At 45.5% G+C, this 6,000-nt stretch overlaps 1 protein-coding gene across 1 annotated transcript in view; it reads left to right on the top strand.

Moving 5' to 3' along the window:
* The first annotated feature begins 953 nt into the window (after positions 1 to 953).
* The window catches only part of GALNT1 (polypeptide N-acetylgalactosaminyltransferase 1), a 184,780-nt gene continuing 179,733 nt past the window's right edge, over positions 954 to 6,000 (top strand). Inside the window, exon 1 of the mRNA XM_079943525.1 lies at positions 954 to 972. The gene's annotated coding sequence lies outside the window, so the exon portion shown is untranslated. The remainder of the gene's footprint in view (positions 973 to 6,000) is intronic.

Genomic DNA, 6,000 nt, shown 5'->3' with positions numbered 1-6,000 from the left:
GATCAACCAAAGCCAAGCTGTCTAGACCAAGCAGCCTGCCAGATGTGTGAATGAGGCCGTCCTGAACCATCCAGCCCCAGTTAAGCCATCCTGGACAGAAAAGCATTCGAGCCAACCCAAGGAATTGTGAACAAACAATAGATGTTTGTTTTTACATGCCAGGATGTTTTGAGATGGTTTGTTATGCAGCAACAGCTAACAAATACAACATTATAAACTCCATCAGGTGCTGCGCTATGACCCACCTTGCCTGAATTCTTGGAATTCAGCCTTGCACATGACAGTCAGTCTTCAATAAATGTTTGTTTTTGATGATAACAACTTGAATAAAGAATGTTGAGGAATTCCCTAGAAGTCCAGTGGTTAGGACTCCATGCTTTCACTGCTGAGGGCCCAGGTTCAATCCCTGATTGGGGAACTAAGACCCCACAAGCTGCAAGGCATAGCCAAAATAAATAAATAAATAAAGTAAAAAAAAATAAATAAAGTAAAAAAAAAAAGAATATTGAGAGCTGGAGTTTGAAGGAGGCCAGGCCTAGCCTTTAGAGAGGATGGAGATCTGGCGGTGCCTGGGAAAGTTGTTTCATGCTTAAAACCTGGACTGAGCCAACTGGGTGATATCAGAGTCCATGTTAGCCTACCTTAACTCTGTGGAGTTTCTATCATGAAATTCCCTTTTCTCACAGGACAACTTAGCTATGCACTAACTTGGCCATCACGTGCTGGATTCAGCTGATGGAGTAGCAGGAAGAGGTTACCTTTGGGAAGAGAGATGCAGCCTCTGGAGGTGAGCTTTCACATTTTATCATTCCTTCCATTTATCTAGTGTTTACTGAACACCCACCATGTGCCTGGTGGTGGGCTGGGGACTAAGGAAATGAACAAGCCTGATCCCACCAGGTCCTCAAGGGGCTCTAGTCTGAAGCGTCAGAACACGTCTGACCATCTGGCTCAAGTTCAACAAGAAGAGAGGTGAGTTAGAGAGCTCCTGTTCTAGGGCTCATTTTCCTGAACAAATTTATAGACAATTTCCCAAGCCTTTATATTTTCTTAACCAAACTGAACTTTTCTTAAGAAAACAAGTAAAAATTAATTGTCCTTAATGGTATAATCATCTAACTCCAGATGTAACGCAACTGTGCAGCTGAGTCCTGGGTGCCGCATTCTCAATATCAAGACCTCAGACCGTGGTGGAAGAATGAAAGGCAGTGATGCCTGGTGTCCTCCAAAGGTTCTGTGACACCCTGCCTGATGGCCAAGGGCCTGACCGTGGCTCCTCGGATGGGTTCTAGTAATCACACACCCAATCATGGATTACTGGGTATTGAGTGCTTATTATTTAAGTGCTAACAGTTTTAAACACTCTATTCTTTTCAATTCTCTCAGCAACCCCGTGAGATAGGAACTACTATGATGTCTTTTTGCAGATGAGAAAACCGAAGCACTAAGAAGTTAAGTAACTCACCCAAGGTCACACAGCTAATACGTAGCAGAGCTAGGGCTTGACCTCAGTGTTTTCGTTTTTATCTTTCGTAATGCTTGCACCACTTTAGACCTGGCCTGTTAATAGCATTGTTGGGAGACTCTCTGGACTCCTTTCCTTTCCTCCCACTCTAGAACTTCAGTGTCCCTGCAGCCCGGCACTTATTTATAGGTGGTAACTTGCCTTCTGCTGTTTTTGCTCTTAGAGGATTGGAAGTGCTTCTAACACAGCACTTTACTTCCAGTTTGGTTTATCTTTGAGCTTTAGCTCAAAACAAATAAGAGAGCCTGACCTGTTCCCTCCAGACAGCTTCTGAATGAGAGCCTTCCAGAACTGTCAGGCAGCGCTTAGCTGACACCAGCCCAGCTCCAGGCTGCAGGTGACTTGGGGAGGCTCTGGGAGGCTCGCGGGCGCTCCTGTCCCAGCTCTGAGCAACAGGCCTGCAGACAGGGCTGGCTGAGTGAGGGAGTCACTGGGTCCTAGAGGCAGGAAACGACCTCACCTGCCAGGCCAGGACCAGTCTTTTCTACTTTCAGTTATAGACATTTTGTAAAAAGAAGAAGAGAAAACCCTGGAGAGATGGCTCCCTACCTGGATGGGGTCCCCAGCCCCTCCCTTCCTTTCCTGCTCCGGAGCTACTTCCCTCCCTCCCTCTCCTCTCAGCCCAGCCCTTCCTTTCCTCCTCCTCTCCCATCCCCCTTCGCACACAAGATCTCCTCTCCCTTTCCTAAAGTCCAGCCTATAGGAATTTCCTCCTAATTCAGATCCGGTTTTCCAGCGTTACCATGGCAACCCGTGGCTACCAAGGCTTTTCAGCAAAGTCACTTCTCCCCTACATTTTCCATAGAAATCTGCATTCTACATCTTGCTCCTCCCCACTTGCCGTGTTTGAGCGAAACTCTAGCCCCAGGCTCTCCAACATCTTTAAATGTTTTTAAACAGCCATATCTCTTTTATCTCAACTATGTTGATGTATTTTGAATAATTTAAGATATAATGTCATCAACTTAGTTAATTCCGAATACATCAGTACAATTTTCTCCATGGAGCGTACCTGGCTTACTTAGTGAGGGGTGGACAAGTTGCATTTGTATTTATGCAGGGGCGTTGACAGGAGCTGAATTGTGAATACTGAGTAGGGAAGCGGCTCAGGTGGGACTGTTGGTGCCCCACAGGGAAGGTGGGAGCAAACCAGAAACCTGCCCCAAGGAAATTGTCCTGCCCACAAGTGTCAGTGAGAGCTTGTGAAAATAGGCACAAAACACCCAGAACTCAGCATCCTCTCCAAGCCCTGAGCAAAAAATCCTAAATCTGGTGCAAAGGAAAGAATATGCCCTCTGAAATTAGGCAGAATTGAGTGTTATCCTCAATGCTGTTAATGAGCTAGCTGTGCTTGGGCAGGTTCCTTGCCCTCTCTGAATCTCAGTAGTGTATCTTTCAAAGTTATTGGGAGAAATAAATGGGCTAATGCACGTAAAAGGGCCTAAAGTAGTTCTCGGCACACACTCGCGAAAAGAGTAACCGCCATATTCCAGTTATTGTCATGAGCAAAGTTCTATGAGGCACAGCATCAAGATTCAAGCTGAGCACGAGAAGCAGACGCCATGGTCACCAAACAATCAGGCTGCACAGCTGGTAACCAAACCAGAAGCCATGGTCTCCACACTCCAAAGTTCAGGATATAAGCAGTAATGAGACACTAAGACACCAAGTCTCATCAGACGCTGTTACAGGAGCAACATCGTAGCATCATCAGGTAGAAACTGACCCAGCAAAGGAACCGTGCACTGGCTGCTTTCAGGGTCCTCTCGCCTCTCCATGGCCTACTGGAGATGTGCTGGAATGTGTGTTAGGCAAGCCAAGAGCTGGGAGCAGGACAGTGTAGGGAGAGAAAGCCAGGTCCCTACTGGGGCCCAGGAAAGAAGGTTGAGCACACACAGATGGGGACTTGACCTGAGCTAGTTCAGCAGGACCCGTGAGTGTGGGGTTGGTTCCAAGCCTTGAACCTTCAACTTGAAAAATATGTCATGCAGATATTCTGAAACTTAGTGCATGACAGGACGGTAAATGAGACATTTCCTGGCATCCACAGCAGCAGGGGCCACATCAGCAGCGCTGTACATACTAAGAGACTATACCTACAAAAGCAACCACTAGCTCAAGACCCCCTTCTAGGATATATAAGAGGAGATCAAGTAAAACTACTGGGGGCCCCTTCTTTGGAAGTTGTTTCCCAGGCAGAGGTAGCAGGGAGTGGGGCAGAGAATTTGGCCCATGTCTGCTCGAAGGTGGTGGGCTGCTGTTTGAGAAAAATCTAAAGGTGAGACATTATAATTAAGCTTCTCCTGAGGGTGGAGGAAGAAGAGAAGCCAACTGCACTTTTAGAAGCAAAGGAACACAGGTCTCACCACGGGTCAGCCATGAGCTCCCTGAGAGGGAGTCAACTGCATAGTCTTGAACAGGACTCTGCCCAGAGGCCCTCCCAGAGGAGTGAGATAACACAACAGAGGGTCTGTGTGGGGCGGACTTAGGAGCCAGGAAGGAGTCATAAGTAGCCAGCTGGAAGAAGCATAGTCCAGGACAGAAAACTGTGGTTAGAGGGATCCTGGCAAACCCACAGAAGAGATCTATGAGGGGGAAAATTAGCATCTGAACATGAGTCACACACAGAAGGCACCAAACCGGGTGACAGCAGTACAGATATAGTAAGAACTTTTCTCTTCCGCTTATCTTCCTCTCTCCTTGAGCCAACCACGGAGAAGCTAGAGGCAGGATGGGGCAATAGAGGGCAACAAGATGGGGAGGTAAGGAAGAAAAAACTGGTCTCCAAACCTACCCTCAGCCACTGCATGTTTCCTAGCCAAGTATGGTCTTAACCAGGAGAGGAGCTTACTCCAGGTGAAGGATACATTTTTTTTTTCTTTTCTCAGCTTTATTGAGGTATAATTGACAAAAATTGTATGCATTTAAGGGGTACAACGTGATGGTTTCATATAAATACACACTGTGAAGTGATCACCACAATCAAGCTAATTAGCATTACCTCACACAGTTACCATTTCCGGGTTTTCTTTTCTTTTCTTTTCTTTTCATCCCCCTACACCCCATCCCCTCTGGCAATCACCTTTTGTTCTCTGTATCCATGAGTCTATTTCTGTTTTGTTATGTTTGTTCATTTCTTTTGTTTTTTAGCTTCCATATATAAGTGAAGGCATACGGTCTTTCTCTTTCTTTGTCTGACTTAGCTCACTTACCATAAGACCCTTTAGGTCCATCCATGTTGCTACAAAAGGCAAGATTTCATTCTTTTTTAGGGCTGAAAAGCTGTGTTATATTCTATTGTATATCTATCTCCTATCTATCTATCTATCTATCTATCTATCTATCTATCTAATCTTCTTTATCTATGAACACTTATCTTTATCTATGAACATTTATCAATGAACACTTAAGTTGCTTCCATATCTTGGCTAGTGCTGCAATGAGCATATGAGTGCATGAATCTTTTAGAATTAGTGTTTTTGTTTTCTTTGAAAAAATACCCAAAAGTGGAATTGCTGGATCATATGGTAGTTCTATTTTTAATTTTGGGGGGAAACTTCATACAGTTTTCCATAGTAGCTACACCAATTTACCCTCCCACCAACAGTGCATGAGGGTCCCATTTTCTCCATAACTCACCATCTGTTGTCATTTGTGGTCTTTTTGATGATGTCCATTCCAATAGATGTGAGGTGATATCTCATTGTAGTTATGGTTTGCATTTCCCTAATTATTAGTGATGTTGAGCATCTTCTCACGTGCCTGTTGGCCATCTGTATGTCTTCCCTGGGAAAATGTTATTCAGGTCCTCTGCCCATTTTTTTTTTTTTCCCATGGGCAAATCTGTTTTATCCAGAGTAACTGAAAAGCACCACCAGCAGCAGCTCCTAGCCACCCCATGGGCGGATCCTGCAGATGCTCTGCTGCACAGAAGGCACGGGACCCAAGTGCAATTCCGTTGACACCAAGTTCTAGAACAGGTAAAACACACCTATGGCAGCCATAAAGTCAGCAGGTTTACACCTGGGAGTGGGGGTGGGGGGATGCGGTGGGAGTAGCTGGGAAAGGACACAAGGGGCTTCTGCAATGGGGAAGAACAGAGAAGGGGCTGAGAATGTTCTAGGTCTTGATCTGGACTCAGGTGCTGTGGAGGTGCACATGTGTAAAATTTCATGGACTGACACTGCTCTGCACACTCAGGGTGTGTATGTGCAACTCCAGTTTTTTGTTGTTTCTTTTAAGGGAAACAATTGGATCTGGGAAGGTTGGCATCTTTTTAGCTAGGGAATGGTGGAGAATTCTCTCTTCTTGTCTGATAAAGTTGAGGAAGAAAACTGAAAGTCTTCTAGAGGTGATGTCTGGAGAGATGGGCGACTGAAATATAAGGGGCATTTCCTTGCCAGCAGGAGGATAAAAAGTTGCCATCTTCCACCATCTGAGTCCCAAAGCTCGGAGAGATTTCCAAAGATTGTTTA

The sequence above is a fragment of the Stenella coeruleoalba genome (assembly GCF_951394435.1).
Source record: "Stenella coeruleoalba genome assembly, chromosome: 14".
In the NCBI taxonomy this organism is placed as follows: Eukaryota; Metazoa; Chordata; class Mammalia; order Artiodactyla; family Delphinidae; genus Stenella; species Stenella coeruleoalba.
The sequence above is the reverse complement of the archived record's forward strand: the minus strand, read 5'-3'. Positions and strand labels throughout refer to the sequence as shown.